The sequence below is a fragment of the Taeniopygia guttata genome, chromosome 3 (genome assembly GCF_048771995.1).
Source record: "Taeniopygia guttata chromosome 3, bTaeGut7.mat, whole genome shotgun sequence".
Taxonomy (NCBI): Eukaryota; Metazoa; Chordata; class Aves; order Passeriformes; family Estrildidae; genus Taeniopygia; species Taeniopygia guttata.
In genome coordinates this window covers 110,181,228-110,194,729 of record NC_133027.1, presented here as the reverse complement: position 1 = coordinate 110,194,729, position 13,502 = coordinate 110,181,228, and the positions used below count along the sequence as shown (strand labels likewise).

The window sequence follows — 13,502 nt, the reverse complement described above, 5'->3', positions numbered from 1 at the left end:
TGTGGTTTCCAGTTTTAGTGTAGGTTTCTTTCAGTGACAGGCTTTTCCAAAGGATGCAGATTTTGGGCTGTACCACAAACACCCAACGTGTGCCTCCTATGACACCTGATCCTTAAAAGTGAAAACCCAGCATGTTCCTAGGCAGAAATATTACTTTACACTGGAGAAGTAAATGGCTATCAATGTCCATTTTTTCCTAATGGACAAGTTCCTCTCCTTCTTCCTCCTGCCTCCAGAGACCATGGTAGCACTGCTCAACCAGAGAGGGAAGCAGATTGAATCTTCCAAAGTTCTTATTTTCAAAGGAGACAGACAAAGAACAACAGTATTATCTGTCATGGATTAACCACAGCAGTTTTGTGATCCAGCCCAGGGCTCCTGCTTCACTTTGGAGAGTGACCTCTGCCCTGGCCTTTCTCCCAGCCCATCCTTTCCTCATGGAGATGGGACATTTAGAAGTAGACTGGGACACTAAGGCTCCCCAGTAATGCAGATGCAACAGTAATGCTTCCTTCCAATCTAAAATTACCTAGCATGCACCAGAGCACAAAATAAAACCCAGACAGGCTGAAGTTCACAGGGGGAAAAGATGTGTTTTGCATTCCATACCATATCCAATAACATCTCATCTACCTTAAAAATCACCAGAATTTCAGGAGGCATATTTTTGGGTTTTTAAATAGCTTAGCTGAAAACCAATCTTCCTAATGAAAAACAATAGCAAATTACTTAGTTATTATTAATCTCATGCACAGAAACAATTATTTCCCAATTGAGACTTGTCTAAAGTATAGTCTTATAGATTATTTTGGAAAGATGACAAGTCTTCTCAGCTTCTGTGTTTTAATTTGCATAAACATGACACTAAAACCTGATAATTTGCTTTAAAAAATAATTACTCCATCAACAAAACCTGACAGTGCAGAACTCAATGGCAGCACAGAAATCATCTTGGTAAGAAAAAATAATCTTTCCCTTTTACTGACATTAAACTACTTCTTGCTTTAAACAGGACTGCAGTTCAGATTTATGTTTTAGGACCCTTTAATAATTGAACATGTGTAAATATCATTATTTTTTAGAGGCACTGTGGCAGGTTTCACACTGAGCACCTTGATAGGGCTGTTCAGCCCATCAGAGGAGGAAGGGTTGTACAAGATCTTGCCATGTTGAGAAGACAGAAAGGAGACACGTTCCTGTTATCATGCCATGCCTGTCTCCAGGAGCTTTTGCTCCATCAGAAACTTGTTAATTGCTGCATTATTGTTAATTGTGGTGGGATCATTAAGAGTCTACGGGATGGCTCACCCTTAGGAAGGCAGAGAGGTTTAATTGGATCAGTGCTCTTAGAAGATGAAATAAAGAGGGATAATCAATTGGTGTCAACATCTAATAATCGAGATCCTTTACAAAATGGAAAAGAAAATCCAAACCCTTCTTAATTGAAAGCAATGGCATCTGGGGCTGCAAAAAATGAGCTGGATGTAAAATTGATGAAGTATTTGTGCACAGCCAAGAAAAAAAATGCTACTGAGAATTTTAAGAGGCCATCATCACTTTATCTCTCTGATGGCCCTACGGCTTCAGTTCTCCAGGAAGCAGGTCTGCAAGCTCCCATGCAAAACAGTAAATTATAAGTCAGAAGACCCAGTGATCCTGTGGCTAATAAATAATTCCCTTCCTACAGCAGTGCAAGGAGTGTAATGCTTCTTCAGTCCTTACTGGCAAACCAGAAGTTTCCTGTAGAATTCTTTTACCTCATGCAATAGATTGATGAAAATTCTCCAGAACTGCTCTCCCTTTGATCTCCTTAAGTATACAGCATACTCCAGAAGCTTCAGGCCAAATTTCGTTTTATAGCGTGGTTTTATGAAAACAAATTAAATGGATGCCTAGTATGGCCAGTTTGCATGAGGACTGAAGTCTCCAGAGGTTTCTTCATGAAAATTCAATTCTGATATCCCAACAACTCCAAGCAGTGCATACCAAGACTGGTTTCCTGTTTTCCATGAAAATACAGTGGGGCATTAATGGAAGGAATAAACACATGTACATGAGGCTAATAATAATTTGTTTTAGTGTTTTTCTAAAAAATATTTTGCTTTAAAAGCAACCAATAAGGTTTTCTCCAGGAGACAGCAGACAACAGGCCTTGTGGCCTTTTCCCTACTCTCACAGTAAGCATCCTCAAACAAAGGGCTGTCAGAACTCAGAATTAATCCTCACGTTAAATAAATACCCTTTGTTTACTGACAAGTGGACTTGCTTTTGTCTGTGTGTACTCTCCAGTGTTTGGCATGAGGCAGAGAAGCAGAAAGCGATAAAAATAGCCACAAGGACCATTCTCTTCTTTTCCCACAGCACAGACCCCTTGCACAGAATAAATGCCAGCTGTAACAGCAGTTGTGATCACAACTTGCTTGTGACTTTCCTTCTTCACCCCAAGACCCCTCAGGGTCCAAAGCCAGCTGCAAGAGAGGTGCAGAGAGACTCCAGCAGGACCAAAGGTACTTGCTGTGAAAAGGAACCCATGCCTTTGGTTGGAAGACAAGGGCAAACTACAGATTTACCCTGTGGATCTCAGGCCTGGCACTTCCCATGCATTACAAAATGGAAGGAAGATTTTCTGTTTGTGTCCTCATATTAATTCAAATCAGTAATGAAGTTAGGAGCATCAAAAGGTTTCAGCAGTATACAGGATTAGGCCAGGCTTAGATAACTGAATAAATGAACTGACTTAATTAGCTCTCCTGAAATAAATTATTACACGGTGCTCATTTCCAACTCTCATATGAACCCCAAAGAGTTCTAGAAATGTATTAATTTCTTGAATAATAAATCTTCTATTTTGCATGCCTACTGCAATTATGATGGATAATGAGATTTTAATTAATCAGACCCAGATTTTTTAAATGCTTTTGAAGAATGTGGATACATTAGGGAGCTATTTATTGAGTAAATTTTGGAGGGAAAAATCAAAGGAGCAGAAATCAACAGGAATAGCAACAAAAAATTTTCTGTGTTAAACAAACTCATATCTAACTGGCTTCTTAGGATCATGCATCCCACAACACCCTGTATTGAGCATGAACTCTACAAACTGTCAAATCCTGGTCACAGTATTGACTTCAGTACCTCTCTAGAGGAAAAATACAATTATTGGATATTATGCTGCAAAGAATACATTCTTGGTTTTACTCAAATAAGGTTTTTTCAACTGTAATTTAAATGCTCACTGTATGAAGATTATTTTCTTGCTCATCTATTCTGTGCTTCCAGGTACTTCTGAGTGAGAGCCACTTACTATTAACATGGTAAAGCAGCCATTAAACCTTTCTCTCATATTTTTCTTTTTTCCACCCCTTTTGAGAAGATAGCTAAAGATCTCTGTCATGGAAAGTTGGTGGCATTACAGTTGTCATTAATTATGAATCAGTTTCTAATATGACTGAGAGCACAAAAATTGTAGGGGGTCTTGTTAACATGAGATTAAAATTCTCTTGAAGAGTAATTATTTTGCAAGAGGGTATTGGACTGGATTTATGACAACCTATTGCATCTCTGCGCTTACTGCATTGTCAGGAGAGATTTTGTTCATCACAGGGAGAGTATCTATGCTCACCACTTCTGTTGGAGAAACCCTGGCACTTGAAAGGAAAAAACCTGAAGAAGGGACTTTATATCCTAATTCCAGATTTCTAGCAAGTCCCCCTTCTTCTCAGATCCTTTTTTGATAAAAGTGAAGTTGTCGGTGGAGAGCACCAAGAAAGTCAAGAGCACAGCACCCAGCAGGGCAAGGTCAGTTCTCACACATGTTTAGAATGGAGGAAAAAGGCAGTGCTTCCAGTTTAAACAAAACTGATTTTTAAGTCTTGTTGTGAAACTTTCTAATTTTTTGTGCCCTTCTTCAATGAACCTCGCTGGATTTGACATGGTAAATAGGTTTGGCATTCCCTTCCTTTTCCTCCCTTTAAAAGAACTCAATCATTTAATCTGGAAAAGCCACTTTTCCTTAAAAAAAATTGGTGACTTTTTTTTAATTAAACCAAGCAATTGGCAGTAGCATATTCAGGCTCCTCTTCTCTCTGCTTGAATTGCTAATCTTTGCACTAAAAAAAATTGCAATCCTTACTGAGACACAGAGTGAAGCAGTGGGGTAGCAGACCCCTCTGCAGCTGCAGTAATCTGGTCAGAATTTACAGAAGCAGTTAGGTGCAGGTGTCCCTCTGACTTGAGGAATTAGGAAACCAAGTATTTAAACTTTGAGAGTATTTTCCTCTCAAAGTTAGTAAATAATAAAATTGAGAGGATTTTCTGTATATTTGGACTCGTGTATAACTTTGTAAATCTGGGCCTCGTAGAAGATGGCCAGGTGTGTCCTCCTTGGCTTAGGGAACAGATTTTCTTCTGTTCTTCATGAACACAGGACTGCTCATGAAGGAGCACCAGCTCCATGCATCGAGTGGGTCCCTGGTTTCAGGAGCAGCCCCCAAGCCCTGAGCTGCTGCCCCCTTCCTTCCCCAGTCTGCCCCTGTGAGCTGCTCCTCCTCAGCAGCTACTGCACCCCAGCTTTAACAGGGGGCCAAACCAACAGGGGTACAGAGAATGCCAAATTCCATCTGACCCAGAGAAACTGAGGTCACAGTGGTCAAATATTGCTAGGAAATTTTCCTCTGTATTTACAGAAAGAGGAAACTTCATACAAAAGGCATCTGGCCTGAGACAAAGTGTGTTTGCTCAGGCCTTTATGGGAAGAAACTCCCCATTTATAATCAGCATCAGTGGTGCTGCAATCCACCTTGGTAATGCAAAAATTAATTTAGAAGCTGCTTTGATATGTTGCACTCAGCTCTTTGAGCAATGAAATGCTTTTTTGTGCGGTTTTCCCCATCCCCTGAGTTTGGTTGCCCTCCCCACCACCAATCTAAATTTGCTTTCATGTGCTAGGAAAACAAAACAAAAAAAAGTGTGAATCCACCTTCTAATTTGTACAGAGCTGGTTTTTTCAGCACAGAAACAGTACTTGGAGCAGAATAAATTTAGCTGGGATGCGGGGTGGGGGGAGGGAGGGGATGGCAGAGCCATTGTGGGAGCAGACAGGGACTCTGCAATGGTGCTGCTCTTCTTGTGCTGTTCTGGGAGCAGGTCTCTTCATGCCCCTGCCCTCCTGCAGCTTTGTTGCTGCCAGCTGCAGTCAGGATGGAGATGCCACCTCCATGCAAAGCCTCTCCATCATTTTATCTTCCTCCTTTCCTCACAAATTCGCCTTTCTTAAAATTAACTGTTTTAGTTCCAGGGCTTCATTTTTTCAATCTTTCCTCTCCTCCTTTCAGCTCTCAATTCCCTGGATACCCCATGCCCTCTCAGGGTCCCTCACCCTCCTTTGGCACCCTATATCATCTTCCCAACCCATCCTTTCCCTTCCCTTGCCCTGCTCCTCCTTAGGCACAAATCCTTTGCTCCCCCACTTTCTGTCACTTTCTCCCAGACTCTTCCCTTCCCAGTTCTACCAGTTCTATCCCAGTTGCATCCCCAGAGTCCCCAACTTCTCCCTTGCTACAGTACATACACAAGGATACCGCCAAAGATGTCACTGATCCTGAAGACCAGCATTATTGAGAATATGCAATGAAAAGACATGCGAGAGCCACTCAGGAAAAAAGCTTGGGACTTGTGGGAATCCAGAGCATCCCTCTGGCTGCCCTGGAAGGTCTGGGACCCTGGCAAGGGTCAGGAACCCCCCTGTACAGAGCCCCCAGACACACTGTCTGTGATCTCTGTCCATGGAAAAGAGTTTTCAATCTTACAGGATGAACTACAAGCTCTGAGTGTTTGATATAAGCAATAATTAATGTGGCATGGGTGTAAAAGTAAAATTTTAGGATTCTAGATAAGGGGTTTAAAGGGGACAAGATGGAGGAAATTGGGTGTGCCTTGTCCTTTTTCTCCTTCTTCATGCCCTCCATGTTTCACTGCGGTGTTGGCATTTTTCTGTTGGTTTAGGCTGGGGACACACTGTCCAACGTAGGTGACAGATATTGGCACGTTATTGTAAATCCAGCACAGGTAGTTTCTGGTATTTAATGTTTGTACCATCCCACTGAGGGCAGAGCCCAACACGCTGCCCTGCAGGACAGAGCTGCGGCAGGGCAGCAGAACATGTTAGAGATAAACAGAATAAACAACCTTGAAACCAGCACAGACGAATTATGGCTTCTGCTTTGGCAGTGGGGCTGAAAGACAGAGACTTTCTACAATCTCGGAATCATCAATACCACAGATTCCAACAGGACTGAGGTGAAATGGAAAATTAACTAAAAGTGGAGAGCAAATACCCTTGTGCATCTAGGCCTAAAAGCTACATGGGAGAGCCCTGGCAAACTGTGCCAACGACAGCCAGCTTGGAGAAAATCCACAGCAGCAAATCCTCAAGTAAACCCAGGTGCTTCTTGAACCTCTTGCCCATTCAATTTGAACCAATATTTTCGCTGGAATAAATAACAGGTTTTCCTCTTTTGAAATAAAAAGGGCAAGTAGAATTCAGATTTTGTTATCACAGAATATGAGCTGATGACCTTTGCAAAGAAGGGAGGGAATGGCCAACTTCATCTTTACAGCATTTATTTTATGTAATAGCTTTATCAGCTGAGCTGAAGACAGAAATGGACAGAGCATTATTAGCCCAATAGAATCGAGTCTCCTTACATTTCTGAAATAGAAATGGGCATGTAAAAACCATGATAAGTGCTTATCTTCAGCCAGCAATTTAACACTAGCTACAAAGAGAAAGCAGGCCAGAATCTGCCCTGATAAAAGGCATCTTGTGCTATTTCATGTCCAGCACCATAATTTGGGGCATTTTAATCTTTTCTCTTGGAGCGAGAGCCTGCTTGTTCTTTGGAGTATGAGGAAAGGTGAGGATTGTTACACTGGGACAGCAAAAAATGTGTTAACTTGGCACCAGAGAGTCCAGAGGGCAGATCCTCACCCCAACACGAGTGTGCCTACCATGGCCAGATGATAATAGATTCCCCCCCAGTGCTCCCAGAGGGGCAATGAGCAGTTTTGGCAGTCATTTGGAGTGGCCTGAGGGTTGCAGTAATTTCTGCCTCCCCCAGGAAGCCCCAAAATGGGGTAAGTCATGCCAGGAGGCCTCAGAGGCAGCCCAGGAGGTGATGGATATGGGATCTGTGGTGCCAGAAGAGCCACGTGGCTGGGGATCTCTCCAGGAGGTTTTTCCCTTACAGGAGAGCTGAGAGCTGTCAAAAGGAGAATGCATGCACACAAAGGAAAATAGCATGGCTGATGGCTGTCCAGAACAACCCCAAATAGGCCTACCCAGAAACACTGTATTTCCCTAGCACAATTATGGTCTAATAAATCACAGAAATTACCAGGAACTCATTATTAAAAACATTTTTGGAGCTATTTAAAAATATACACATTTTCTCAGTTTGTGCCTGCAGAAACTAGAGCTGTGAGAGAACAAAAGCATTTGTGCATCAGGCTTCTCTCCTGGCAGTGAATGGGCTTGAGCCAATTACATTTTCTTTTTATACTTCCATCATCTGCAGCACCTCTGTGAATAACAGAGCTCCTGGCCATAATGTCACCACAACCATTCCTTGCTGCAGCCATTTCTGCAAGAGCTGGAAGAATCCCTCCCTGAAACAAGTTAAGCTTTTGGGCAATAGGGTTTGGCTGCCAAGCACCACAAATATGTTCTGTGCAGATATTGGCAAAATGTCTGTGCAGAGATCTCTGTCAGAGCTTGGAGAGAACTTGGCTGTTCACACGGGGTCCACTTGGCACTGAAAGTCACTTTTTGGTCAGTCTCTCTTTTCCCTCTGAGAGATGCTTCAATGTCTCCTGGCCTTGTCTGTCACATGAAACCTGGTCCAGAAATTTCCATGCTCAATCACAGTCCCTCCCAAGCCATATTCCCTTATACTTCTCCTGAGGATGCTACCTTCCCAACTACAAGGAAGCAGTAGTGGAAAACAAATGTTACTGAATTGTGGGAATCCAGGGCTTCCCTCTGGCTGCCCTGGCAGGTCTGGGACCCTGGCAGGGGGTCAGGAACCCCCCTGGACAGAGACCCCAGAGACACTGTCTGTGATCTCTGTCCATGGAAAAGAGTTTTCAATCTTACAGGATGAATTACAAGCTCTGAGTGTTTGATATAAGTAATAATTAGTGTGGCACGGGTGCAAAAGTAAAATTTTAGGTTTCTAGATTAGGGGATCAAAGGGGACAAGATGGAGGAAATTGGGTGTGTCTTGTCCTTTTTCTCCTTCTTCATGCCCTCCATGTTTCACTGTGGTGTTGGCATTTTTCTATTGGTTTGGGCTGGGGACACACTGTTCAACGTAGGTGACAGATATTGGCACGTTATTGTAAATCCAGCACAGGTAGTTTCTGGTATTTAATGTTTGTAACATCCCACTGAGGGCAGAGCCCCACACGCTGCCCTGCAGGACAGAGCTGCGGCAGGGCAGCAGAACATGTTAGAGATAAACAGAATAAACAACCTTGAAACCAGCACAGACGAATTATGGCTTCTGCTTTGGCAGCGGGGCTGAAAGACAGAGACTTTCTACAATCTCGGGATCATCGATACCCACAGATTCCAACACTGAATGAGCTCAGGTACAGGATTTCTGGTCTACAGCAGGCTGATGTCAAGATGGCATTTATTTAACATTATCAATATAGAGAAATAAACATATGTACAGAGCATGTTTATTTCACTCTATCAAATATAATTTTAACAAATATGACAATTTTTACTGTGAAACAGAATGCCTCAAATATTTTAAGTTTCAGTGCTTTGTAATTGTACTTCAATAGGCACAAGAAGTATTTTACTGCACAGTGAATGCATTTCATTAAAGAGTATAAATTTACACTCTGTTGTAAATGAATGTTCTTTTTATACTGTATTTTTTTTCCTGCAGAATGTTGCCATTTCAGTATTCACTGTAATCACTCCACTGTGTTGCAAGCAAATGTCATTTATATGATATGTAAAAATTCAGAGAATTCAATTTAAGGGAGTCTGATGTATAAATACATGCAAACCATGTAACACAAATAAACTTACTCCAGATGGCTGCAGATAAAATCAAATCCCACCATCATAAGAAATAAAATTCCCAGTACAAATACAGGCCATTCGGTACAGCTGCTGCTGACCAAACTGGGCAGAAAAATTAGCACCAATCCAAACACAATAAATTTAATGAAGTTTTTACCACTAATAAGAGACCGAGCATTATGTTTTCTAGGTGGTTAAACAGCTTTTCCCTCTGAATGTTTCCGAGAATGTACATGGATTCCCCCAGCTATCTGCCCCAGAAAGTACCTCAGGTAAATATCTAGAAACAGAAAACTATTGAGACTATAAAATAAGCAATTTTAAAGGCAACAATGGTTTATTTGCCTCTCCACATTACAGCTGCCTGGAGTACTTACAGTACAGCCCAAGAGCATTAACAAACAGCCAAGCTATTTCTTCTCTGCTGATAGCCACCTTATTGCTTTCAGCAGCTAGGAAATTAAACCTTCAAAATAATTCTCATGTGCACCGACTGTAAAGTGAATTTAAATTAAACTAATATATTACAAGAAAAGTGAGTACCTAGCCAGAGTTCTCAGCAGCCTCTTTCTTCTTTCCAAAGCAGGCTCAGAGCCCACAAATACAGTCACACAGCTCACACCTGTGCATCTGTACACGCCATATGATGCAGGACACACCTCATCCCAGCACTCGCACACATTTGTGTTTGCAAACTCCTCCTGCCACTGGGACATGGGGGAGTCCAGCCAAGTGCTACTGAAACCAAACAACAAAAAGCCTCACTGCTCATTTCTCCTCTGCCAGGCCCCCTCGTGTCCTCCCCAAGTTCTAAAATATCAATAGTCACCCTAGGCACACGCAGCAGATGAAGGGCTCTGACTGGACCTTTACAGGTGGACATGAAGGCAAAAAAAAATCAAGTTACTGACTCAACACAAGGGAATCTTGCATAGCCCTGCTGGTATCCTTCTCTTCCTATTTATCTATCATTCCCAAGCTTCAATTCAGACCTGGGAGCAGCCTGCAAAGCTGTCTCACACCTTGCACTTGCTGCCTTCAGTGCAGAGCTAAACACTATGCTGAGAATGTTTTAATGGCTCTGTATTCCCGAGGTGGCACAAAAGTATGGCAGTGGACAGATAGATTTGAAGTGCTGTAAAACAGCCTCAAACACAGCTTCTTTGCTCTTAGGCTGCGGGACCAAGCCCTAAATATATGAAAATCCTGATGTGATTGAGAATAATTACATCTTGGAGAGGTAGTTATTCTTGGTATTTGATGAAATTCAGCTTAGATGAAAATTTGGGAACTCACTTCTTACTTGTTTATTAAATAATAATTTATTAATAAACTATTTTACTTTTTTTGTTGTTGTTTTTGGGCACATATCAATTTTGTCTTCCACACCTCTAGCTTGAAGATTTTAGATTACACTCAAGAAAAATCTTAAAAATCTCTGCTCTTACTCTAGGCCAAATTCAAGTTAGCCTCCTGCAAGTAACCCCCTGCAAGTGTCTCAGCAGGATATCATAGCAGAAATGGCTCTTTAGGTCTGGCACTAGGCACAGGCAGGTTGGAGAATGGATATAATCAGATTTCAAGGCAGAAAATCTGACTGCATCAGCACTGTGAAACCCAGCAAGTGTTCAGTACACATAGCACAGTTTAGGGGAAAAAGCAGAAAAATGAGAGCAGCCCTTCTCATGGTAGGTATTGCTTTTCCACAGGAATCATGGAATGTTTTGCGTTGGAAGGGACCTTAAAGATCATCTCATTCTAACTCCTTGCCATGGGCAGGGACACCTTCCACCAGACCAGGTTGCTCCAAGCCCTGTCCAACCTGGCCTTGGACACTTCCAGGGATGGGGCAGCCACAACTTCTCTGGGCAGCCTGTGCCAGTGGTTCATCTGTCTCTGAGTGAGTAATTTCTTCCTAATAGATAACCTAAACCTGCCCTCTATCTGCTTAAAGCCACGGTTCCTTGTCCTGACACTATCTGCCCTTGTAAGAAGCCCCTCTCTCTCCTTTTTAGAAGCTCCTTTTAGGTACTGGAAGACCACAGTGGGGTCTCACCATGGCCTTTTCTCCAGGCTGAACCCAAACTGAGCCTGTCCTTGTAGGAGAGGTGCTCCAGCCCTCTGATTATCTCCGTGGCCTCCTGTGGAGGGTGGCTGCCAGCCCCTCCCAGAGCAGGGCAAACATCATCAAATTCTGCAGGGAGACATCATGGGGCACATCCCCTCAATATCAAATAAGGAATTCTTGCATCATGCCCAACACAAGTCTTGAAGGCTCCTTTTCATACAAAGTCATACATCACAACTCTCCTTACCCCTATGCACTTACACATATGAAGCAGCCACTCATTTATTACTCTGTGCAGCGCAGTTTTGATTACCAAAATCTGTTACACACATTCTTTGGACATGTCCAGTTAATGCTGGCATTAGCCCACAGTTCTTCCTGGATTATTCCTCAGCATTTTAAAGCTGCCCATGCTGTTGCTTGGTACAAGATTGGATTTACCAGCATTTCATTTCCTGATTCAACCTTCCTGGTTGGAAATTTCCAGCTCCAGTCCCTTAGAAACCTGTAAGTTATGCATGGGTCTAGCACCAGAGGAGTTTAGGTGCCCTTTCAGAGCACAAGTAATATTGCTGGACAGGAACTGTGTTATCTGCACTGCAGGTCACTCTGTGATTCCTGCTAATTAAATTCACTGCTGGGAGCTCCTTTCATCTCCATGTGATGTGTAACTGCAGAGCTGGATGTCGCCCCTAATTGCTTTTTATAACAAGGTTATAAAAGTCATGCTGTTATGCCCAGCTATGTCAGGGCCCTGACAACTGTACAAGACCAAAAGTGACGTTAATACCATATTGTATTGTACCAAAATTGGATATTAATGAGGAAATTTCAGTCCTCTTTTGGTAGGATCTTACTGTGATCAGTTAAGAGCTGAACTTACACAGGAATGTAAAGGAACATTAAAATAAAACTCCAAGTAAAAATCTGGATATGGACATAACCTAAATGGTGTGTTAAGACACAAGATAATCTAATTGAGCAATACTATTAGCTGCCAGGTTACAAAATAGCATATTACAATTTGTTTTCTTCAGCCCAACACTGAAGTAAACTGAGGGAGTGAGTGCAGATTCCCTGTGATTACGTTCCTTGGCAAGGAGCTAAGTGTGGAAAGATCACTGGATGACCAGATGCTTTTCCTCTGCTAACAAAGAACTTCCACACAGTTCAACATTTGAGCTAAATGGAGAAGAGGGACAAGCCTGAGACTACCTAAACCCATCCCAGAGATCCCAGTTTCTGGACTCAGCAATGAATGAACCAGGGGGAAAAGCAAGTTAGCCCAGCCTGAAACAAGCCTCATGGCACCAGCATCATTCCTATTTCCACCTAAAGCCCACACTCCCTGGAAACCTGATTCCTGTGGAAGTCTTCTGCTGTGCTACAGGGCAAAAGATTAATGCAATGAAATTAAGTCTCAGATTACTCACCCAGGCCAAGCAGAAGAGAAGGGGTCCTAATGTTCATATCACGAGTGAGTACATTCTGTCCCTGAAATGTGGATGAAAAATTAAACTTTACAATTTTAATAAAGATTTTTAGGGAATGGGTATGTTTATTTACAGCACTGTGGACACATGTCAGGACTCATTGCCCTTTAATGGACACGCGTACCTTTGAGAACTTTTGATTTTTTTAAATTATTTTTATTAATTTTTATACATTTAGACTTTTATAATAGGTTAATGTATATTTATTTTGCTGATTTTACATTATACTTATAGCTAGCTATACTTGTACTTAATTTTTGTTAGAAAGTACAGAAAGAACTCTTGGGTTACTTTGCTTTGTCTGTTTTAAGGTCTGAGGAGTCTTTCTTATTTTTCAGTGTGGAAATTTGCATTCTTTCTCCTTAGCTGGAGTAGTTTTGCTAGGGCTGCAGTTATTAGACTAAATCATATGTTTAGTAAGCTTAAAGTAACACATTTTACCTAAATCTAAATAGATTTCTACCCTGTTAAATTTTCACTCTGTATCACCCCTACTTGTACTTCTGCATCCTCACCAAACATCAGAAGCAAAATTCATCCACACAGACGTTGAAGTCTGGAATGGCATTATGGAGGGATAGGTGCCACTAGATCATAGATATTTTTCTGCAGTAATTGCCAATTAATAACCCAGGGAAGTGTTTATTGCTCAGCAGCTCCTGGTTCAGATGGAGACACCTCCGTGCAGTGGGTAGAAGTACCATGCTAAACCATTCCTGCAAACCAAACCCACGTGGCACAGGCTTGCCCAAAACCAGTAGTGATCAATTATTGGCTAATGAATCAGTTAATCACAGTCTGATATGTGTTTGGCCTAGAAAATGCTCACTAGTCCTACATATGC

At 42.0% G+C, this 13,502-nt stretch overlaps 1 long non-coding RNA gene across 4 annotated transcripts in view; it reads right to left on the bottom strand.

Moving 5' to 3' along the window:
• LOC115494539 (uncharacterized) overlaps positions 1-13,502 on the bottom strand; it is a 118,280-nt gene that overhangs the window by 99,454 nt on the left and 5,324 nt on the right. For 3 of the 4 annotated variants that reach the window (XR_012055345.1, XR_012055346.1, XR_012055348.1), the window contains exon 3: positions 12,599-12,659. The exons of the other annotated variant lie outside the window; for it this stretch is intronic. This is a non-coding gene — a long non-coding RNA (uncharacterized lncRNA). The remainder of the gene's footprint in view (positions 1-12,598; positions 12,660-13,502) is intronic. 4 annotated transcript variants of the gene reach the window in all.